This window comes from Schistocerca nitens, chromosome 6, assembly GCF_023898315.1.
Source record: "Schistocerca nitens isolate TAMUIC-IGC-003100 chromosome 6, iqSchNite1.1, whole genome shotgun sequence".
Classification (NCBI taxonomy): Eukaryota; Metazoa; Arthropoda; class Insecta; order Orthoptera; family Acrididae; genus Schistocerca; species Schistocerca nitens.
In genome coordinates this window covers 716,509,934-716,533,330 of record NC_064619.1, presented here as the reverse complement: position 1 = coordinate 716,533,330, position 23,397 = coordinate 716,509,934, and the positions used below count along the sequence as shown (strand labels likewise).

Genomic DNA, 23,397 nt, shown 5'->3' with positions numbered 1-23,397 from the left:
CGAAAGGATGTAGGTTTTAAGGGAGAGGGTAAGGAGTCATTCCAATCCCGGGAGCGGAAAGACTTACCTTAGGGGGAAAAAAGGACAGGTATACACTCGCACACACACACATATCCATCCACACATATACAAACATAAGCAGACATTTATTTTGGTCTTTAAATATGTCTGCTTGTGTCTGTATGTGTGGATGGATATGTGTGTGTGTGCGCGAGTGTATACCTGTCCTTTTTTCCCCCTAAGGTAAGTCTTTCCGCTCCCGGGATTGGAATGACTCCTTACCCTCTCCCTTAAAACCCACATCCTTTCGTCTTTCCCTCTCCTTCCCTCTTTCCTGATGAGGCAACAGTTTGTTGCGAAAGCTTGAATTTTGTGTGTATGTTTGTGTTTGTTTGTGTGTCTGTCGACCTGCCAGCACTTTCATTTGGTAAGTCACATCATCTTTATATATATATATATATATATATATATATATATATATATATATATATATATATATATATATATGTGTGTGTGTGTGTGTGTGTGTGTGTGTGTCTATCGACCTGCCAGCGCTTTTGTTTGGTAAGTCTCATCACTTTCTTTCTTTATATATATATATATATATATATATATATATATATATATATATATATGTGGGGGGCAGAAAAGGTACCAATTGTTAGGATGGCCACTTCTGTAATTTCTATTGATGACAGATTGCTGAAAATTTTATCATATGTTCTTAAGATGATATTCTTAAGGAATTTTGAAACTTTTATAAATATCATTATCTATTACCAAGGTCCAGAGGTTCAAAGTTATTGTACTGATACTGTAAACTACACACATAATATCTGGTCCGTGATGTAACTGTTGTTTTAACTGGTGTAATGAACACATGGCAAGGGTTCTAGGGTCACTGCTATGTTTCTGAGCTCACCAAACTATGGTTTTCATCATTTTTTCATCAATAAAATTTTATGGCGCAATGTCTTTTTATAATGAACACTTTATGCCTTCACAAATATGCTTTAAGTGATACTGCTGTAACAAAAAACAGGCTAAAAAAGGTATCACCATGCCTGAAAAGAATTTAAACTGACTGCCACAGATTATGTAAAATGGGAAATTCAGTAAAATATCTTTACTTTTCTATGATACATATCAATAACTGGGCATTCTCACTGAATTGCTATCATTGAGCAAAGTGTTAACAAAAAGCATAAAGCAAACGTCTTGTGTTAACATTGTATTATGCATAGTTATTCGTAGTCATACACTGATAGCCAAAACATTATGACCAATGTTAACCACGATGTTGGGTGGCACCTGGTTGCATTGCGGGCTGCGACGTGTTAACAAAAGTATGTAAATGGAGCAGACACGATTGGGGGATCACCGTAGGGAAGATGTGGGCTACAAATGTGCAAGTTCATTGAGATAAGTGACTTTGACAAAGGGCATATTATTATTATTATTATTATTATTATTATTATATAGAGCCTGTGAAATGACTCTTCACAGAATGTGGGGTTCAGAGGCTCGTCTGCTCTGTGAAGTAGGATAGATGGTGATCTGTGGCATTTCTACTGAAAGAACATAATGCTGGTGCATGCACAAGTGTTTTAGAGCACACCTTCGATTGTACATTGTTGAACACAGAGCTCCACAGTAGACCACCCCTACTTGTTCACATGTTGACCCAACAACATCAACAATTACAACTGCAGTGGGCAGGGGACCATTCGTCTCCACAAATGGCATCATCAAGGTAAACGGCAACTCGAAACGTGCCACGTGCCACGGACACTGGCTGGTGGGAGCAGTATTATGCTTTGGGAGCAGCGTGATGTAATTCCCATGTCTCGGAGCCAGAACTGTGCTACAGTGGTTTGAGGAGCATTATAGTGAACTCATATCAATGTCTTGTACACAAATCAGCAGCCTGTTATTTACACAAATTACATGACCTATGTGTAGACATATAATCCCACATACCTTCACTAATCTACTAATAATCTCTCATATTTAATTCCAAATACAGAAAAACAAGTTACTAAGTGGGTAGTCATAATGTTTTTGCTCATCAGTATATGTGTCAAGGCATATAAATGTGTTGAAGTATACAATTAAGCTTTCAAAACTTTTCTGACCTACTGAATTTATTTTATATACTTGTAAGCAGGAAAAAGAAGGGAACCAGCAGAAAAATGCTCATGTTAGAGCACAGAAAGGCGAATATGTTCCTCTTGAAGAGATTCTGACAGAAAAGTGGGGAACCAGCTGCCCCAATCCTCATTCTGTCTTCCTCACCACAAATTTTGGCATGCAAACATATCTGCACTTTTTGTGCTGAGAGAGAGTAGTAGATAGACAGTGATGGCGTAAGACAGAGGACACAGTGACTGAGGGAGAGAGAAAGTGTCAGTGAAAGAGTAAGAGAATTGGGTGAAGACAACTGCTGTGGGAGCCAAAGAGAAAAGAGATATTGATGGTCAGTGAGAGAGAATGGCAGTAAAATAGAGGGAGCGGGTTGGGGGGAGTGGGGGGGAGAGGGATAGGGAGGGGGAGAGGGAGAGGAGGGGGGGAGAGAGAGAGAGGGAGAGGAGGGGGAAGAGGAGGGGAGGGGGAGGGGGAGGGGAGGGAAGAGGGAGGGGAGGGGGAGAGGAGGGGGAGGGGAGGGAAGAGGGAGGGGAGGGGGAGAGGAGGGGTGAGGGAGAGGAGGGGGAGGGGGAGAGGGAGGGGGAGGGAGGAGAGAGAGAGAGAGAGAGAGAGAGAGAGAGAGAGAGAGAGAGAGAGTTGCATGCAGATAGAGGCAATGGGAGGAAAAGAGAGAGGAGAAACAGGAAATTAAAATAAAAATTGAGTAGGGGAAAAATTAAGTTGTAACCCCCCGCAAGGAAAGACAAAAGAAGATAGTGTAAATGAGGGGTTGTGGGACATGCTATACTGTAAATCAATGGAAGAAAAACAAGGCAGTGGCAGTGAGACAGACAGTGGTAGTGAGAGGGAGATGTTGAGTATGATGGTTTCACTACACAGAAAGTCTAGATAAAAGGATGCAGAATGCATTCTGTTAAAACAGCACAAATATGTTCAAATGCCAAAATTTTTGGTGAGGAAGGTGGGATGAGGTTTCAGGCAACTGGTTTCTCACTATTCTGTCAGAGGCTTTTCAAGAGGAAAATATTCACCTTTTCTGACAGTAGCATTTGTCCGCTGGTTATACTACGGTAACATATGTTGCACGAGATATTGCCATCGCAATTCGAGTGAATTAACAGTTGCAATAACTTAAATCAGAGTATGTGGTAGTATATACACCGCTATCACTGAGCCACTACTATCAGTACTAACTTCAGTTGCAAGTTGTACACAGTGTAACGCTATATTACAGAATGTGTGAACATTTAAGGAAGTTATACAGATTTGTCACTGCATTGTATTTTGAAAGCTGATGCCCACAAAGCAATAGTGCAAAATGTTCCGACACAGAGCAGAAAGTTTATGTACAGGAGTATCCGAGTGTTCCTGATTTTCTGATGTTGCAGAGGACAGAAATGTACAGATTACTGGTACTTATCAGTAGTACCGTGTTTGCAAATGCTTAATTTTCTATACAAAAGCCAGAGCTCACCACTCAGGTCTTAGATGCTTTTGTTTCAGTTGTAATTCTTACCATGGAAGCAACTACTGGGGTTAACTTGTTGTTATAAGTTACAGTATATCTTCTGCGAAATTTATTTACTTAGTTGCAGGTATTATAATATGCAACATTGTTTTCCTACAAAAGCATGCGAAGACAGGCTCCCTAATTACAGAACTGACACTGAAAGTTCAATTTCCTGCCTCCAATTCATAATTTTTTTTCTGAGCACATTTTCTGAATTCACATGTCTGCTTTCCATCCACATTTTCAATCAGAATTAGACTGTGGCAACTGATAATTTCAATAACATTTATAAATATATTTGTAATTTTCCTTGTATTTAATTATAATAATTTCACAGAAAGAGAATAATTAGTAGCGCACATGTGTGATGTGCCCTTGCTAAGATCAAGCACTCATTTTGCGATGAAGTCTTTCCAGCACTTTTATTATAATATATAACATTCTTCATCCCAGTGCAAGTTCAAAACGATGCATAGCTGGATATCGTTTTATTGAGAAAAATGTTTAATTTCATGCCTTCTATTATTTCAGAAAACGTAATAGGTGTTATGATACACCTTGTATAATGTTCTGTTATAGTAAAAAATAACAGACATCAATCATGTCTCCAGTTTCTCACTGCAGGTTTGAAAGAACTAACACACCAGACATATCGTGAATGAGTGTGCAAAGGTCAAATATGTTGTGAAAGAATACTAGCACCATGATGCTTTCATGGAGTAGGACACTGAAAGGATTAAAATAAACTGGTATCAAAAGTAATGACAAAGACTTATCAGGAGCCCAAGAGCATCACAAATAGGGTACTGGACGATAGCTCAACCATGACGTACAATGCAAGGTAGAAAGCTGATAGGACTGATTAAACTTACAAGTTCAGCTTCAGATAATACTCAACAATGAATTACTGTAAAATACAGGTATGCTCAATTTATTTTTATTTTTAAATTGCTTTATTTTACTTTCACTCCACTTTAAAACAAAAGACTAAGTATATGTGATTGCAGTCTTTCTCGGCATATTCCAATAATGAATTCTTCTTGGGTTATCAGCCACCGTATTCTCGCAACGTTTCGATGAGTTTTGTACCCATCATCTTCTGGAGAAGTTGGCTGATAACCTGAGAAGAAGTCATCAAAAGACTAAGTCTTATAATGATTTGCTTATTGATGAAATGTCTGGTGCCAGTAACAATGCGATAGGAGTGTTCTGATCTGACTCGTTCCCTGGCGTGCCCACAAACTTCAGTAAACAGACATCAGCACATTCACACGTAAATTCCAATTAGTCAAGCAATGGGTAGCACAGTAGAACCAACTTGACTATAACTCTGTCAATGGCACTTTGCAAGCCTTTTGTTCAGGAAATGTATGAATCACAGCATCAGAGTCTAGTTGCCTTGCCTATTATACTCAGTTGTCTAGGTCCTCAAATCAGTGAGACATCAATGATGCATAGTTGACCTGAGACAACTTTACAGTCACTGGAAGAGTGTAAAATTTGCACAAAGCTGTGGAAACAAGCTTAAAATTTTAAGCTTGTGTCTCTTATTCAAGGGTTCCAATGGTTCCAAAGTAATGCATTCTAAGTTTGAAGAATGAGTTGTTTTCAAATATTAAATATCATCCTCAAAATCTGTCATGACATCATTACAATATTCTTTGATAAATAACAGGCGTAACTCAGTAATGTGTTCACTGGTCATCTTTGAGTATTTCCATAAAACCCAAATGTTTCCTCTAAAATCTTAAGTGTTTGAAATTGGATTTTTGAGTTAGACACTTAGAGTGCCAATAATGGCATAAAATAGACTTATCTTGAATACATTTCCTGAATTCACACGTCACTTCATTACTGGTTTTATCATGAAATGATTTCCTCTTCTTAAGGTGCACCTCCTGAAATTCAGGACTGATATTAATTACACTGGCGACACTTTTCAATCAGGGAGAATGGCGTTCCAATATTCATGAAGATATGTTAATTCATTTAATAAGCTCTCAGAGTGTTCTACCTCAACATCAATGATAGTGTTTCGAGCTTGTAGTAACTGCTTCTGTAATCAATTGGCACCATCAACTTTAGCTGAACTGATGCCATGATTAAACACTTGAATGATCACACATAATCCAAAACACCCTGTATCACAGAACATGTTTCAGCTGAAAAATTTAAGTTACTGAGAGTCTGAACAATTTTATCAACGTAAGCTGCTGTTGATATTGCAGCACCAGCCTGAGCACTGCAGCAGGTATCAGACATGGAGTATAAAGAACTATTAATACACTGTTTCAGAATTTACCACCATTGTGGACTGATACTGAACAAGCTGAAAAGAAGTTGAAGCATTCTGAAAAAAGTATCTGCTTCACGACAGCTCTCAGTTGCATAAACTCCACATAAAACCATGACAAGCACATACAGATAATTTTGCAACAGGATTTCACTGAAGAAATGTGTCTGAGCTGCTTTGTAATATCACTCAATCTAAGAGCGGGCATGCGATCTCTCCCAGGCCTTCACCCTACCTATGTTTTAACTCTTCCTCACTCTTCCTGGTGCTGTCTGACTTTGTGTTCATCCTTTTACCATCTGTGTTTTCTTTCCTTGTGCTTTTAGGCTGGAGATTTTAGTGTGTTGCAGAGTGGCTGGCTCATCCTTTCTAATCCTTGCGATCAGCCAGACCAGCCTATCTGCTATATTGTTTTACCACCTCCTACCACTTTTTTCCTTTCAGTTAATGTTTTCACTTTTGGCTTGCTTCTTTCATTTTCTTCTTCTGTGTGGTTACACAGTTCATTTTACACCTTTTGTTCATTTCCCCGATTTCAAGTGATAGGATTCATTTTCTTCCAAGACCTGACAATCTAGCAGTTTAGTCTGTCTACTCCCCAAACCAACAAACCAATCCTTTGTAAGATTCTCTAATATTACTTTCATTATCACAACCTTGTCTGCAGCACTCACTGATAAGAACTGAGTGTTTCACAAGTGTTGATCGAATTAAATGTGCCTTAGCAACTCTCATTTTCTGATTACAATCTATGAATTCCAAACACTGTACATTTATTTTATATTCATCAATTCCTTTCTTGAAGTAAATACAATGCACGATGAATGCTGTCTGTTCAATACGATTTGAATCAGGAGTTGCATCAACAATAACATTTCTCTTTCTCTCTCTGTTCTAAGATGGCACCTATGACACGATGGGCACAGCTAAAACTAAATTCGTTCTAAGCTTCGCTTGACACATAATGCACTTTTACCTGCTTCCCACATTCTTGTGAGGTTCTGACATTGCTAATGTGCTTTACAAGAAATCGATCACAGTAACTTACGAGCTCTAATATTCAACAAAATTTCCATTGTTTGGAGTGCCAATTTTCTGAACTGAATCTCTGGTGGCCAAGCCTCTTTGACCAAGAAATAATATCACATCAAGTAACATGAGAGTTCCCACATAAGTTGGCTGTTCTACAGACAACAGAAAGGAGTACCAAGAGTACCAACATGTCCTATGTACCTCTTTCATGTTAATTCATTTCTTCACTTTTATTATTCTTTCACGAGCGCTATATACATATAGAAATATTTTATTTTGTGTTCACTAGTCAAAGCCAAATTTTTTTGTATACTTCTTTTTCATGTAAAATCACCAATGATGGAATAAGAAGTGCCTTATCTTTGAAGCTATTGACAAACTTACCAAATTATAACATTTCACAGCTGTTGCTCTACACATTTATTGAGAAAATTTTTTTGGCAGGATTTTCAAGAATAAAGCGAATTTTTAACTCCATACAAGGTGGTTTTAGAGCACAATCTCTACAGAAAATATAGTGCAGTCATGGTTAAACATGAAACAGAATTGTACAAGATGGTTTTAGTGCACAATATCTACGGAAAATGTAAAGCATTCAAGATTACACATGAAACAGCATTATATGCACCTGGCCTGTATGAATCATAATACTGAACTGAAAAGAGAAAGCTAGATTGCTTATGCTGGTGCTGGAGTAATGTTTTTTTTTATTTATTGTATAATGCAAAGTTTATTTTACAACAGCAGTCTGCTATATGTCAAATTTGCATGCTGGGTGATAAGAGATATCGAAAGACTTGTGCCCCGCATGAGGCTTGGGCCCCTCTCCCCCTCATTGGGTCTGCCCATTTGTGCTCAATTGGAGATAGATCTAGGGATAAAGCAGGCTAAGGCAATCTGTCGACACTGCAATGCATATTGGGTTATGACTACAGTATGTGGGCGAGCATTGTCCTGTTGGAAAACACCCTTGGAATGCTGTTCATGAATGGCAGCACAACAGTTCGAATCACCAGATTGACACGCAAATTTTTAGTTAGGATGATGAGAGTGCTCCTGTGGTCATACGAAATTGCACCCCAGACCCATAACTCCAGGTATAGGTCCAGTGTGTCTAGCATGCAGGCTCTCAACTGGCTTCCTTCTGATCAATACACGGCTATCACTGGCATGCTGCAGTTGCAGTATAATGCACCAGTGTCATATGTCGAACACAACTATCTTCCCTCTTGGTAATGCCACGTGGCCATTGGGAAGCCAGTCTTCTTGAGACTGTACATTCTTGTGATTTCTGCTGCCAGCAATGATTATTGGCTACGCTTCAGCAAAGTCTTCCTGCCATATTGCACAAGGCACATCCAGCTTCTCATAGCCTTGTTAAAAGTCAGTGATGTGTTGATAATGTTGTCTTTGGCTCCTTAAGGGTATTCTTGGCTAACACCAACTCACCATTCACCATGTCGAATTTTAATGGTAATTAATGCTCACAACTGAAACTTCCTGGCAGATTAAAACTGTGTGCCCGACCGAGACTCGAACTCGGGACCTTTGCCTTTCGCGGGCAAGCGCTCTACCAACTGAGCCACCGAAGCACGACTCACGCCCGGTCTCACAGCTTTACTTCTGCCAGTATCTCGTCTCCTACCTTCCAAACTTTACAGAAGCTCTCCTGCGAAACTTGCAGAACTAGCACTCCTGAAAGAAAGGATATTGCGGAGACATGGCTTAGCCACAGCCTGGGAGATGTTTCCAGAATGAGATTTTCACTCTGCAGCGGAGTGTGCGCTGATATGAAACTTCCTGGCAGATTAAAACTGTGTGCCCGACCGAGACTCGAACTCGGGACCTTTGCCTTTCGCGGGCAAGCGCTCTACCAACTGAGCCACCGAAGCACGACTCACGCCCGGTCTCACAGCTTTACTTCTGCCAGTATCTCGTCTCCTACCTTCCAAACTTTACAGAAGCTCTCCTGCGAAACTTGCAGAACTAGCACTCCTGAAAGAAAGGATATTGCGGAGACATGGCTTAGCCACAGCCTGGGGGATGTTTCCAGAATGAGATTTTCACTCTGCAGGGGAGTGTGCGCTGATATGAAACTTCCTGGCAGATTAAAACTGTGTGCCCGACCGAGACTCGAACTCGGGACTTTTGCCTTTCGCGGGCAAGCGCTCTACCAACTGAGCCACCGAAGCACGACTCACGCCCGGTCTCACAGCTTTACTTCTGCCAGTATCTCGTCTCCTACCTTCCAAACTTTACAGAAGCTCTCCTGCGAAACTTGCAGAACTAGCACTCCTGAAAGAAAGGATATTGCGGAGACATGGCTTAGCCACAGCCTGGGGGATGTTTCCAGAATGAGATTTTCACTCTGCAGCGGAGTGTGCGCTGATATGAAACTTCCTGGCAGATTAAAACTGTGTGCCCGACCGAGACTCGAACTCGGGACCTTTGCCTTTTGCGGGCAAGCGCTCTACCAACTGAGCCACCGAAGCACGACTCACGCCCGGTCTCACAGCTTTACTTCTGCCAATATCTCGTCTCCTACCTTCGAAACTTTACAGAAGCTCTCCTGCGAAACTTGCAGAACTAGCACTCCTGAAAGAAAGGATATTGCGGAGACATGGCTTAGCCACAGCCTGGGGGATGTTTCCAGAATGAGATTTTCACTCTGCAGCGGAGTGTGCGCTGATATGAAACTTCCTGGCAGATTAAAACTGTGTGCCCGACCGAGACTCGAACTCGGGACCTTTGCCTTTCGCGGGCAAGCGCTCTACCAACTGAGCCACCGAAGCACGACTCACGCCCGGTCTCACAGCTTTACTTCTGTCAGTATCTCGTCTCCTACCTTCCAAACTTTACAGAAGCTCTCCTGCGAAACTTGCAGAACTAGCACTCCTGAAAGAAAGGATATTGCGGAGACATGGCTTAGCCACAGCCTGGGGGATGTTTCCAGAATGAGATTTTCACTCTGCAGCGGAGTGTGCGCTGATATGAAACTTGCTGACAGATTAAAAATGTGTGGCCGAGCGAGACTCGAACTCGGGACCTTTGCCTTTCGCGGGCAAGCGCTCTACCAACTGAGCCACCGAAGCACGACTCACGCCCGGTCTCACAGCTTTACTTCTGCCAGTATCTCGTCTCCTACCTTCCAAACTTTACAGAAGCTCTCCTGCGAAACTTGCAGAACTAGCACTCCTGAAAGAAAGGATATTGCGGAGACATGGCTTAGCCACAGCCTGGGGGATGTTTCCAGAATGAGATTTTCACTCTGCAGCGGAGTGTGCGCTGATATGAAACTTCCTGGCAGATTAAAACTGTGTGCCCGACCGAGACTCGAACTCGGGACCTTTGCCTTTCACGGGCAAGCGCTCTACCAACTGAGCCACCGAAGCACGACTCACGCCCGGTCTCACAGCTTTACTTCTGCCCGCGAAAGGCAAAGGTCCCGAGTTCGAGTCTCGGTCGGGCACACAGTTTTAATCTGCCAGGAAGTTTCATATCAGCGCACACTCCGCTGCAGAGTGAAAATCTCATTCTGGAAACATCCCCCAGGCTGTGGCTAAGCCATGTCTCCGCAATATCCTTTCTTTCAGGAGTGCTAGTTCTGCAAGTTTCGCAGGAGAGCTTCTGTAAAGTTTGGAAGGTAGGAGACGAGATACTGGCAGAAGTAAAGCTGTGAGACCGGGCGTGAGTCGTGCTTCGGTGGCTCAGTTGGTAGAGCGCTTGCCCGCAAAAGGCAAAGGTCCCGAGTTCGAGTCTCGGTCAGGCACACAGTTTTAATCTGTCAGGAAGTTTCATATCAGCGCACACTCCGCTGCAGAGTGAAAATCTCATTCTGGAAACATCCCCCAGGCTGTGGCTAAGCCATGTCTCCGCAATATCCTTTCTTTCAGGAGTGCTAGTTCTGCAAGTTTCGCAGGAGAGCTTCTGTAAAGTTTGGAAGGTAGGAGACGAGATACTGGCAGAAGTAAAGCTGTGAGACCGGGCGTGAGTCGTGCTTCGGTGGCTCAGTTGGTAGAGCGCTTGCCCGCGAAAGGCAAAGGTCCCGAATTCGAGTCTCGGTCGGGCACACAGTTTTAATCTGCCAGGAAGTTTCATATCAGCGCACACTCCGCTGCAGAGTGAAAATCTCATTCTGGAAACATCCCCCAGGCTGTGGCTAAGCCATGTCTCCGCAATATCCTTTCTTTCAGGAGTGCTAGTTCTGCAAGTTTCGCAGGAGAGCTTCTGTAAAGTTTGGAAGGTAGGAGACGAGATACTGGCAGAAGTAAAGCTGTGAGACCGGGCGTGAGTCGTGCTTCGGTGGCTCAGTTGGTAGAGCGCTTGCCCGCGAAAGGCAAAGGTCCCGAGTTCGAGTCTCGGTCGGGCACACAGTTTTAATCTGCCAGGAAGTTTCATATCAGCGCACACTCCGCTGCAGAGTGAAAATCTCATTCTGGAAACATCCCCCAGGCTGTGGCTAAGCCATGTCTCCGCAATATCCTTTCCTTCAGGAGTGCTAGTTCTGCAAGTTTCGCAGAAGTAAAGCTGTGAGACCGGGCGTGAGTCGTGCTTCGGTGGCTCAGTTGGTAGAGCGCTTGCCCGCGAAAGGCAAAGGTCCCGAGTTCGAGTCTCGGTCGGGCACACAGTTTTAATCTGCCAGGAAGTTTCATATCAGTGCACACTCCGCTGCAGAGTGAAAATCTCATTCTGGAAACATCCCCCAGGCTGTGGCTAAGCCATGTCTCCGCAATATCCTTTCTTTCAGGAGTGCTAGTTCTGCAAGTTTCGCAGGAGAGCTTCTGTAAAGTTTGGAAGGTAGGAGACGAGATATTGGCAGAAGTAAAGCTGTGAGACCGGGTGTGAGTCGTGCTTCGGTGGCTCAGTTGGTAGAGCGCTTGCCCGCAAAAGGCAAAGGTCCCGAGTTCGAGTCTCGGTCGGGCACACAGTTTTAATCTGCCAGGAAGTTTCATATCAGCGCACACTCCGCTGCAGAGTGAAAATCTCATTCTGGAAACATCCCCCAGGCTGTGGCTAAGCCATGTCTCCGCAATATCCTTTCTTTCAGGAGTGCTAGTTCTGCAAGTTTCGCAGGAGAGCTTCTGTAAAGTTTGGAAGGTAGGAGACGAGATACTGGCAGAAGTAAAGCTGTGAGACCGGGCGTGAGTCGTGCTTCGGTGGCTCAGCTGGTAGAGCGCTTGCCCGCGAAAGGCAAAGGTCCCGAGTTCGAGTCTCGGTCGGGCACACAGTTTTAATCTGCCAGGAAGTTTCATATCAGCGCACACTCCGCTGCAGAGTGAAAATCTCATTCTGGAAACATCCCCCAGGCTGTGGCTAAGCCATGTCTCCGCAATATCCTTTCTTTCAGGAGTGCTAGTTCTGCAAGTTTCGCAGGAGAGCTTCTGTAAAGTTTGGAAGGTAGGAGACGAGATACTGGCAGAAGTAAAGCTGTGAGACCGGGCGTGAGTCGTGCTTCGGTGGCTCACTTGGTAGAGCGCTTGCCCGCGAAAGGCAAAGGTCCCGAGTTCGAGTCTCGGTCGGGCACACAGTTTTAATCTGCCAGGAAGTTTCATATCAGCGCACACTCCGCTGCAGAGTGAAAATCTCATTCTGGAAACATCCCCCAGGCTGTGGCTATGCCATGTCTCCGCAATATCCTTTCTTTCAGGAGTGCTAGTTCTGCAAGTTTCGCAGGAGAGCTTATGTAAAGTATGGAAGGTAGGAGACGAGATACTGGCAGAAGTAAAGCTGTGAGACCGGGCGTGAGTCGTGCTTCGGTGGCTCAGTTGGTAGAGCGCTTGCCCGCGAAAGGCAAAGGTCCCGAGTTCGAGTCTCGGTCGGCCACACATTTTTAATCTGTCAGCAAGTTTCATATCAGCGCACACTCCGCTGCAGAGTGAAAATCTCATTCTGGAAACATCCCCCAGGCTGTGGCTAAGCCATGTCTCCGCAATATCCTTTCTTTCAGGAGTGCTAGTTCTGCAAGTTTCGCAGGAGAGCTTCTGTAAAGTTTGGAAGGTAGGAGACGAGATACTGACAGAAGTAAAGCTGTGAGACCGGGCGTGAGTCGTGCTTCGGTGGCTCAGTTGGTAGAGCGCTTGCCCGCGAAAGGCAAAGGTCCCGAGTTCGAGTCTCGGTCGGGCACACAGTTTTAATCTGCCAGGAAGTTTCATATCAGCGCACACTCCGCTGCAGAGTGAAAATCTCATTCTGGAAACATCCCCCAGGCTGTGGCTAAGCCATGTCTCCGCAATATCCTTTCCTTCAGGAGTGCTAGTTCTGCAAGTTTCGCAGAAGTAAAGCTGTGAGACCGGGCGTGAGTCGTGCTTCGGTGGCTCAGTTGGTAGAGCGCTTGCCCGCGAAAGGCAAAGGTCCCGAGTTCGAGTCTCGGTCGGGCACACAGTTTTAATCTGCCAGGAAGTTTCATATCAGTGCACACTCCGCTGCAGAGTGAAAATCTCATTCTGGAAACATCCCCCAGGCTGTGGCTAAGCCATGTCTCCGCAATATCCTTTCTTTCAGGAGTGCTAGTTCTGCAAGTTTCGCAGGAGAGCTTCTGTAAAGTTTGGAAGGTAGGAGACGAGATATTGGCAGAAGTAAAGCTGTGAGACCGGGTGTGAGTCGTGCTTCGGTGGCTCAGTTGGTAGAGCGCTTGCCCGCAAAAGGCAAAGGTCCCGAGTTCGAGTCTCGGTCGGGCACACAGTTTTAATCTGCCAGGAAGTTTCATATCAGCGCACACTCCGCTGCAGAGTGAAAATCTCATTCTGGAAACATCCCCCAGGCTGTGGCTAAGCCATGTCTCCGCAATATCCTTTCTTTCAGGAGTGCTAGTTCTGCAAGTTTCGCAGGAGAGCTTCTGTAAAGTTTGGAAGGTAGGAGACGAGATACTGGCAGAAGTAAAGCTGTGAGACCGGGCGTGAGTCGTGCTTCGGTGGCTCAGCTGGTAGAGCGCTTGCCCGCGAAAGGCAAAGGTCCCGAGTTCGAGTCTCGGTCGGGCACACAGTTTTAATCTGCCAGGAAGTTTCATATCAGCGCACACTCCGCTGCAGAGTGAAAATCTCATTCTGGAAACATCCCCCAGGCTGTGGCTAAGCCATGTCTCCGCAATATCCTTTCTTTCAGGAGTGCTAGTTCTGCAAGTTTCGCAGGAGAGCTTCTGTAAAGTTTGGAAGGTAGGAGACGAGATACTGGCAGAAGTAAAGCTGTGAGACCGGGCGTGAGTCGTGCTTCGGTGGCTCACTTGGTAGAGCGCTTGCCCGCGAAAGGCAAAGGTCCCGAGTTCGAGTCTCGGTCGGGCACACAGTTTTAATCTGCCAGGAAGTTTCATATCAGCGCACACTCCGCTGCAGAGTGAAAATCTCATTCTGGAAACATCCCCCAGGCTGTGGCTATGCCATGTCTCCGCAATATCCTTTCTTTCAGGAGTGCTAGTTCTGCAAGTTTCGCAGGAGAGCTTATGTAAAGTATGGAAGGTAGGAGACGAGATACTGGCAGAAGTAAAGCTGTGAGACCGGGCGTGAGTCGTGCTTCGGTGGCTCAGTTGGTAGAGCGCTTGCCCGCGAAAGGCAAAGGTCCCGAGTTCGAGTCTCGGTCGGGCACACAGTTTTAATCTGCCAGGAAGTTTCATATCAGCGCACACTCCGCTGCAGAGTGAAAATCTCATTCTGGAAACATCCCCCAGGCTGTGGCTAAGCCATGTCTCCGCAATATCCTTTCTTTCAGGAGCGCTAGTTCTGCAAGTTTCGCAGGAGAGCTTCTGTAAAGTTTGGAAGGTAGGAGACGAGATACTGGCAGAAGTAAAGCTGTGAGACCGGGCGTGAGTCGTGCTTCGGTGGCTCAGTTGGTAGAGCGCTTGCCCGCAAAAGGCAAAGGTCCCGAGTACGAGTCTCGGTCGGGCACACAGTTTTAATCTGCCAGGAAGTTTCATATCAGCGCACACTCCGCTGCAGAGTGAAAATCTCATTCTGGAAACATCCCCCAGGCTGTGGCTAAGCCATGTCTCCGCAATATCCTTTCTTTCAGGAGTGCTAGTTCTGCAAGTTTCGCAGGAGAGCTTCTGTAAAGTTTGGAAGGTAGGAGACGAGATACTGGCAGAAGTAAAGCTGTGAGACCGGGCGTGAGTCGTGCTTCGGTGGCTCAGTTGGTAGAGCGCTTGCCCGCGAAAGGCAAAGGTCCCGAGTTCGAGTCTCGGTCGGGCACACAGTTTTAATCTGCCAGGAAGTTTCATATCAGCGCACACTCCGCTGCAGAGTGAAAATCTCATTCTGGAAACATCCCCCAGGCTGTGGCTAAGCCATGTCTCCGCAATATCCTTTCTTTCAGGAGTGCTAGTTCTGCAAGTTTCGCAGGAGAGCTTCTGTAAAGTTTGGAAGGTAGGAGACGAGATACTGGCAGAAGTAAAGCTGTGAGACCGGGCGTGAGTCGTGCTTCGGTGGCTCAGTTGGTAGAGCGCTTGTCCGCGAAAGGCAAAGGTCCCGAGTTCGAGTCTCGGTCGGGCACACAGTTTTAATCTGCCAGGAAGTTTCATATCAGCGCACACTCCGCTGCAGAGTGAAAATCTCATTCTGGAAACATCCCCCAGGCTGTGGCTAAGCCATGTCTCCGCAATATCCTTTCTTTCAGGAGTGCTAGTTCTGCAAGTTTCGCAGGAAAGCTTCTGTACAGTTTGGAAGGTAGGAGACGAGATACTGGCAGAAGTAAAGCTGTGAGACCGGGCGTGAGTCGTGCTTCGGTGGCTCAGTTGGTAGAGCGCTTGCCCGCGAAAGGCAAAGGTCCCGAGTTCGAGTCTCGGTCGGGCACACAGTTTTAATCTGCCAGGAAGTTTCATATCAGCGCACACTCCGCTGCAGAGTGAAAATCTCATTCTGGAAACATCCCCCAGGCTGTGGCTAAGCCATGTCTCCGCAATATCCTTTCTTTCAGGAGTGCTAGTTCTGCAAGTTTCGCAGAAGAGCTTATGTAAAGTATGGAAGGTAGGAGACGAGATACTGGCAGAAGTAAAGCTGTGAGACCGGGCGTGAGTCGTGCTTCGGTGGCTCAGTTGGTAGAGCGCTTGCCCGCGAAAGGCAAAGGTCCCGAGTTCGAGTCTCGGTCGGGCACACAGTTTTAATCTGCCAGGAAGTTTCATATCAGCGCACACTCCGCTGCAGAGTGAAAATCTCATTCTGGAAACATCCCCCAGGCTGTGGCTAAGCCATGTCTCCGCAATATCCTTTCTTTCAGGAGCGCTAGTTCTGCAAGTTTCGCAGGAGAGCTTCTGTAAAGTTTGGAAGGTAGGAGACGAGATACTGGCAGAAGTAAAGCTGTGAGACCGGGCGTGAGTCGTGCTTCGGTGGCTCAGTTGGTAGAGCGCTTGCCCGCAAAAGGCAAAGGTCCCGAGTACGAGTCTCGGTCGGGCACACAGTTTTAATCTGCCAGGAAGTTTCATATCAGCGCACACTCCGCTGCAGAGTGAAAATCTCATTCTGGAAACATCCCCCAGGCTGTGGCTAAGCCATGTCTCCGCAATATCCTTTCTTTCAGGAGTGCTAGTTCTGCAAGTTTCGCAGGAGAGCTTCTGTAAAGTTTGGAAGGTAGGAGACGAGATACTGGCAGAAGTAAAGCTGTGAGACCGGGCGTGAGTCGTGCTTCGGTGGCTCAGTTGGTAGAGCGCTTGCCCGCGAAAGGCAAAGGTCCCGAGTTCGAGTCTCGGTCGGGCACACAGTTTTAATCTGCCAGGAAGTTTCATATCAGCGCACACTCCGCTGCAGAGTGAAAATCTCATTCTGGAAACATCCCCCAGGCTGTGGCTAAGCCATGTCTCCGCAATATCCTTTCTTTCAGGAGTGCTAGTTCTGCAAGTTTCGCAGGAGAGCTTCTGTAAAGTTTGGAAGGTAGGAGACGAGATACTGGCAGAAGTAAAGCTGTGAGACCGGGCGTGAGTCGTGCTTCGGTGGCTCACTTGGTAGAGCGCTTGCCCGCGAAAGGCAAAGGTCCCGAGTTCGAGTCTCGGTCGGGCACACAGTTTTAATCTGCCAGGAAGTTTCATATCAGCGCACACTCCGCTGCAGAGTGAAAATCTCATTCTGGAAACATCCCCCAGGCTGTGGCTATGCCATGTCTCCGCAATATCCTTTCTTTCAGGAGTGCTAGTTCTGCAAGTTTCGCAGGAGAGCTTATGTAAAGTATGGAAGGTAGGAGACGAGATACTGGCAGAAGTAAAGCTGTGAGACCGGGCGTGAGTCGTGCTTCGGTGGCTCAGTTGGTAGAGCGCTTGCCCGCGAAAGGCAAAGGTCCCGAGTTCGAGTCTCGGTCGGCCACACATTTTTAATCTGTCAGCAAGTTTCATATCAGCGCACACTCCGCTGCAGAGTGAAAATCTCATTCTGGAAACATCCCCCAGGCTGTGGCTAAGCCATGTCTCCGCAATATCCTTTCTTTCAGGAGTGCTAGTTCTGCAAGTTTCGCAGGAGAGCTTCTGTAAAGTTTGGAAGGTAGGAGACGAGATACTGACAGAAGTAAAGCTGTGAGACCGGGCGTGAGTCGTGCTTCGGTGGCTCAGTTGGTAGAGCGCTTGCCCGCGAAAGGCAAAGGTCCCGAGTTCGAGTCTCGGTCGGGCACACAGTTTTAATCTGCCAGGAAGTTTCATATCAGCGCACACTCCGCTGCAGAGTGAAAATCTCATTCTGGAAACATCCCCCAGGCTGTGGCTAAGCCATGTCTCCGCAATATCCTTTCCTTCAGGAGTGCTAGTTCTGCAAGTTTCGCAGAAGTAAAGCTGTGAGACCGGGCGTGAGTCGTGCTTCGGTGGCTCAGTTGGTAGAGCGCTTGCCCGCGAAAGGCAAAGGTCCCGAGTTCGAGTCTCGGTCGGGCACACAGTTTTAATCTGCCAGGAAGTTTCATATCAGTGCACACTCCGCTGCAGAGTGAAAATCTCATTCTGGAAACATCCCCCAGGCTGTGGCTAAGCCATGTCTCCGCAATATCCTTTCTTTCAGGAGTGCTAGTTCTGCAAGTTTCGCAGGAGAGCTTCTGTAAAGTTTGGAAGGTAGGAGACGAGATATTGGCAGAAGTAAAGCTGTGAGACCGGGTGTGAGTCGTGCTTCGGTGGCTCAGTTGGTAGAGCGCTTGCCCGCAAAAGGCAAAGGTCCCGAGTTCGAGTCTCGGTCGGGCACACAGTTTTAATCTGCCAGGAAGTTTCATATCAGCGCACACTCCGCTGCAGAGTGAAAATCTCATTCTGGAAACATCCCCCAGGCTGTGGCTAAGCCATGTCTCCGCAATATCCTTTCTTTCAGGAGTGCTAGTTCTGCAAGTTTCGCAGGAGAGCTTCTGTAAAGTTTGGAAGGTAGGAGACGAGATACTGGCAGAAGTAAAGCTGTGAGACCGGGCGTGAGTCGTGCTTCGGTGGCTCAGCTGGTAGAGCGCTTGCCCGCGAAAGGCAAAGGTCCCGAGTTCGAGTCTCGGTCGGGCACACAGTTTTAATCTGCCAGGAAGTTTCATATCAGCGCACACTCCGCTGCAGAGTGAAAATCTCATTCTGGAAACATCCCCCAGGCTGTGGCTAAGCCATGTCTCCGCAATATCCTTTCTTTCAGGAGTGCTAGTTCTGCAAGTTTCGCAGGAGAGCTTCTGTAAAGTTTGGAAGGTAGGAGACGAGATACTGGCAGAAGTAAAGCTGTGAGACCGGGCGTGAGTCGTGCTTCGGTGGCTCACTTGGTAGAGCGCTTGCCCGCGAAAGGCAAAGGTCCCGAGTTCGAGTCTCGGTCGGGCACACAGTTTTAATCTGCCAGGAAGTTTCATATCAGCGCACACTCCGCTGCAGAGTGAAAATCTCATTCTGGAAACATCCCCCAGGCTGTGGCTATGCCATGTCTCCGCAATATCCTTTCTTTCAGGAGTGCTAGTTCTGCAAGTTTCGCAGGAGAGCTTATGTAAAGTATGGAAGGTAGGAGACGAGATACTGGCAGAAGTAAAGCTGTGAGACCGGGCGTGAGTCGTGCTTCGGTGGCTCAGTTGGTAGAGCGCTTGCCCGCGAAAGGCAAAGGTCCCGAGTTCGAGTCTCGGTCGGGCACACAGTTTTAATCTGCCAGGAAGTTTCATATCAGCGCACACTCCGCTGCAGAGTGAAAATCTCATTCTGGAAACATCCCCCAGGCTGTGGCTAAGCCATGTCTCCGCAATATCCTTTCTTTCAGGAGCGCTAGTTCTGCAAGTTTCGCAGGAGAGCTTCTGTAAAGTTTGGAAGGTAGGAGACGAGATACTGGCAGAAGTAAAGCTGTGAGACCGGGCGTGAGTCGTGCTTCGGTGGCTCAGTTGGTAGAGCGCTTGCCCGCAAAAGGCAAAGGTCCCGAGTACGAGTCTCGGTCGGGCACACAGTTTTAATCTGCCAGGAAGTTTCATATCAGCGCACACTCCGCTGCAGAGTGAAAATCTCATTCTGGAAACATCCCCCAGGCTGTGGCTAAGCCATGTCTCCGCAATATCCTTTCTTTCAGGAGTGCTAGTTCTGCAAGTTTCGCAGGAGAGCTTCTGTAAAGTTTGGAAGGTAGGAGACGAGATACTGGCAGAAGTAAAGCTGTGAGACCGGGCGTGAGTCGTGCTTCGGTGGCTCAGTTGGTAGAGCGCTTGCCCGCGAAAGGCAAAGGTCCCGAGTTCGAGTCTCGGTCGGGCACACAGTTTTAATCTGCCAGGAAGTTTCATATCAGCGCACACTCCGCTGCAGAGTGAAAATCTCATTCTGGAAACATCCCCCAGGCTGTGGCTAAGCCATGTCTCCGCAATATCCTTTCTTTCAGGAGTGCTAGTTCTGCAAGTTTCGCAGGAGAGCTTCTGTAAAGTTTGGAAGGTAGGAGACGAGATACTGGCAGAAGTAAAGCTGTGAGACCGGGCGTGAGTCGTGCTTCGGTGGCTCAGTTGGTAGAGCGCTTGTCCGCGAAAGGCAAAGGTCCCGAGTTCGAGTCTCGGTCGGGCACACAGTTTTAATCTGCCAGGAAGTTTCATATCAGCGCACACTCCGCTGCAGAGTGAAAATCTCATTCTGGAAACATCCCCCAGGCTGTGGCTAAGCCATGTCTCCGCAATATCCTTTCTTTCAGGAGTGCTAGTTCTGCAAGTTTCGCAGGAAAGCTTCTGTACAGTTTGGAAGGTAGGAGACGAGATACTGGCAGAAGTAAAGCTGTGAGACCGGGCGTGAGTCGTGCTTCGGTGGCTCAGTTGGTAGAGCGCTTGCCCGCGAAAGGCAAAGGTCCCGAGTTCGAGTCTCGGTCGGGCACACAGTTTTAATCTGCCAGGAAGTTTCATATCAGCGCACACTCCGCTGCAGAGTGAAAATCTCATTCTGGAAACATCCCCCAGGCTGTGGCTAAGCCATGTCTCCGCAATATCCTTTCTTTCAGGAGTGCTAGTTCTGCAAGTTTCGCAGGAGAGCTTATGTAAAGTATGGAAGGTAGGAGACGAGATACTGGCAGAAGTAAAGCTGTGAGACCGGGCGTGAGTCGTGCTTCGGTGGCTCAGTTGGTAGAGCGCTTGCCCGCGAAAGGCAAAGGTCCCGAGTTCGAGTCTCGGTCGGGCACACAGTTTTAATCTGCCAGGAAGTTTCATATCAGCGCACACTCCGCTGCAGAGTGAAAATCTCATTCTGGAAACATCCCCCAGGCTGTGGCTAAGCCATGTCTCCGCAATATCCTTTCTTTCAGGAGCGCTAGTTCTGCAAGTTTCGCAGGAGAGCTTCTGTAAAGTTTGGAAGGTAGGAGACGAGATACTGGCAGAAGTAAAGCTGTGAGACCGGGCGTGAGTCGTGCTTCGGTGGCTCAGTTGGTAGAGCGCTTGCCCGCAAAAGGCAAAGGTCCCGAGTACGAGTCTCGGTCGGGCACACAGTTTTAATCTGCCAGGAAGTTTCATATCAGCGCACACTCCGCTGCAGAGTGAAAATCTCATTCTGGAAACATCCCCCAGGCTGTGGCTAAGCCATGTCTCCGCAATATCCTTTCTTTCAGGAGTGCTAGTTCTGCAAGTTTCGCAGGAGAGCTTCTGTAAAGTTTGGAAGGTAGGAGACGAGATACTGGCAGAAGTAAAGCTGTGAGACCGGGCGTGAGTCGTGCTTCGGTGGCTCAGTTGGTAGAGCGCTTGCCCGCGAAAGGCAAAGGTCCCGAGTTCGAGTCTCGGTCGGGCACACAGTTTTAATCTGCCAGGAAGTTTCATATCAGCGCACACTCCGCTGCAGAGTGAAAATCTCATTCTGGAAACATCCCCCAGGCTGTGGCTAAGCCATGTCTCCGCAATATCCTTTCTTTCAGGAGTGCTAGTTCTGCAAGTTTCGCAGGAGAGCTTCTATAAAGTTTGGAAGGTAGGAGACGAGATATTGGCAGAAGTAAAGCTGTGAGACCGGGCGTGAGTCGTGCTTCGGTGGCTCAGTTGGTAGAGCGCTTGCCCGCAAAAGGCAAAGGTCCCGAGTTCGAGTCTCGGTCGGGCACACAGTTTTAATCTGCCAGGAAGTTTCATATCAGCGCACACTCCGCTGCAGAGTGAAAATCTCATTCTGGAAACATCCCCCAGGCTGTGGCTAAGCCATGTCTCCGCAATATCCTTTCTTTCAGGAGTGCTAGTTCTGCAAGTTTCGCAGGAGAGCTTCTGTAAAGTTTGGAAGGTAGGAGACGAGATATTGGCAGAAGTAAAGCTGTGAGACCGGGCGTGAGTCGTGCTTCGGTGGCTCAGTTGGTAGAGCGCTTGCCCGCGAAAGGCAAAGGTCCCGAGTTCGAGTCTCGGTCGGGCACACAGTTTTAATCTGCCAGGAAGTTTCATATCAGCGCATACTCCGCTGCAGAGTGAAAATCTCATTCTGGAAACATCCCCCAGGCTGTGGCTACGCCATGTCTCCGCAATATCCTTTCTTTCAGGAGTGCTAGTTCTGCAAGTTTCGCAGGAGAGCTTCTGTAAAGTTTGGAAGGTAGGAGACGAGATACTGGCAGAAGTAAAGCTGTGAGACCGGGCGTGAGTCGTGCTTCGGTGGCTCAGTTGGTAGAGCGCTTGCCCGCAAAAGGCAAAGGTCCCGAGTTCGAGTCTCGGTCGGGCACACAGTTTTAATCTGCCAGGAAGTTTCATATCAGCGCACACTCCGCTGCAGAGTGAAAATCTCATTCTGGAAACATCCCCCAGGCTGTGGCTAAGCCATGTCTCCGCAATATCCTTTCTTTCAGGAGTGCTAGTTCTGCAAGTTTCGCAGGAGAGCTTCTGTAAAGTTTGGAAGGTAGGAGACGAGATACTGGCAGAAGTAAAGCTGTGAGACCGGGCGTGAGTCGTGCTTCGGTGGCTCAGTTGGTAGAGCGCTTGCCCGCGAAAGGCAAAGGTCCCGAGTTCGAGTCTCGGTCGGGCACACAGTTTTAATCTGCCAGGAAGTTTCATATCAGCGCACACTCCGCTGCAGAGTGAAAATCTCATTCTGGAAACAGCCCCCAGGCTGTGGCTAAGCCATGTCTCCGCAATATCCTTTCTTTCAGGAGTGCTAGTTCTGCAAGTTTCGCAGGAGAGCTTCTGTAAAGTTTGGAAGGTAGGAGACGAGATATTGGCAGAAGTAAAGCTGTGAGACCGGGCGTGAGTCGTGCTTCGGTGGTTCAGTTGGTAGAGCGCTTGCCCGCAAAAGGCAAAGGTCCCGAGTTCGAGTCTCGGTCGGGCACACAGTTTTAATCTGCCAGGAAGTTTCATGTCAGCGCACACTCCGCTGCAGAGTGAAAATCTCATTCTGGAAACATCCCCCAGGCTGTGGCTAAGCCTTGTCTCCGCAATATCCTTTCTTTCAGGAGTGCTAGTTCTGCAAGTTTCGCAGGAGAGCTTCTGTAAAGTTTGGAAGGTAGGAGACGAGATACTGGCAGAAGTAAAGCTGTGAGACCGGGCGTGAGTCGTGCTTCGGTGGCTCAGTTGGTAGAGCGCTTGCCCGCAAAAGGCAAAGGTCCCGAGTTCGAGTCTCGGTCGGGCACACAGTTTTAATCTGCCAGGAAGTTTCATATCAGCGCACACTCCGCTGCAGAGTGAAAATCTCATTCTGGAAACATCCCCCAGGCTGTGGCTAAGCCATGTCTCCGCAATATCCTTTCTTTCAGGAGTGCTAGTTCTGCAAGTTTCGCAGGAGAGCTTCTGTAAAGTTTGGAAGGTAGGAGACGAGATACTGGCAGAAGTAAAGCTGTGAGACCGGGCGTGAGTCGTGCTTCGGTGGCTCAGTTGGTAGAGCGCTTGCCCGTGAAAGGCAAAGGTCCCGAGTTCGAGTCTCGGTCGGGCACACAGTTTTAATCTGCCAGGAAGTTTCATATCAGCGCACACTCCGCTGCAGAGTGAAAATCTCATTCTGGAAACATCCCCCAGGCTGTGGCTAAGCCATGTCTCCGCAATATCCTTTCTTTCAGGAGTGCTAGTTCTGCAAGTTTCGCAGGAGAGCTTCTGTAAAGTTTGGAAGGTAGGAGACGAG

At 47.3% G+C, this 23,397-nt stretch overlaps 1 protein-coding gene and 10 non-coding genes across 12 annotated transcripts in view; 8 read left to right on the top strand and 3 right to left on the bottom strand.

Moving 5' to 3' along the window:
- Positions 1-23,397, bottom strand: part of LOC126262679 (WW domain-containing oxidoreductase) — a 196,519-nt gene that overhangs the window by 12,946 nt on the left and 160,176 nt on the right. The gene's annotated exons all lie outside the window — the stretch shown is intronic.
- Trnal-caa (transfer RNA leucine (anticodon CAA)) lies at positions 9,399-9,473 on the bottom strand. Its single transcript has one exon. It is a non-coding gene; the product is annotated as a tRNA-Leu (tRNA).
- Positions 10,299-10,373, bottom strand: Trnas-uga (transfer RNA serine (anticodon UGA)). Its single transcript has one exon. It is a non-coding gene; the product is annotated as a tRNA-Ser (tRNA).
- On the top strand, positions 10,676-10,750 carry Trnal-caa (transfer RNA leucine (anticodon CAA)). Its single transcript has one exon. It is a non-coding gene; the product is annotated as a tRNA-Leu (tRNA).
- On the top strand, positions 11,830-11,904 carry Trnal-caa (transfer RNA leucine (anticodon CAA)). The gene has a single exon. It is a non-coding gene; the product is annotated as a tRNA-Leu (tRNA).
- Trnal-caa (transfer RNA leucine (anticodon CAA)) lies at positions 13,584-13,658 on the top strand. The gene has a single exon. It is a non-coding gene; the product is annotated as a tRNA-Leu (tRNA).
- Positions 18,038-18,112, top strand: Trnal-caa (transfer RNA leucine (anticodon CAA)). The gene has a single exon. It is a non-coding gene; the product is annotated as a tRNA-Leu (tRNA).
- Trnal-caa (transfer RNA leucine (anticodon CAA)) lies at positions 21,338-21,412 on the top strand. The gene has a single exon. It is a non-coding gene; the product is annotated as a tRNA-Leu (tRNA).
- Positions 21,938-22,012, top strand: Trnal-caa (transfer RNA leucine (anticodon CAA)). The gene has a single exon. It is a non-coding gene; the product is annotated as a tRNA-Leu (tRNA).
- On the top strand, positions 22,838-22,912 carry Trnal-caa (transfer RNA leucine (anticodon CAA)). Its single transcript has one exon. It is a non-coding gene; the product is annotated as a tRNA-Leu (tRNA).
- On the top strand, positions 23,138-23,212 carry Trnas-uga (transfer RNA serine (anticodon UGA)). The gene has a single exon. It is a non-coding gene; the product is annotated as a tRNA-Ser (tRNA).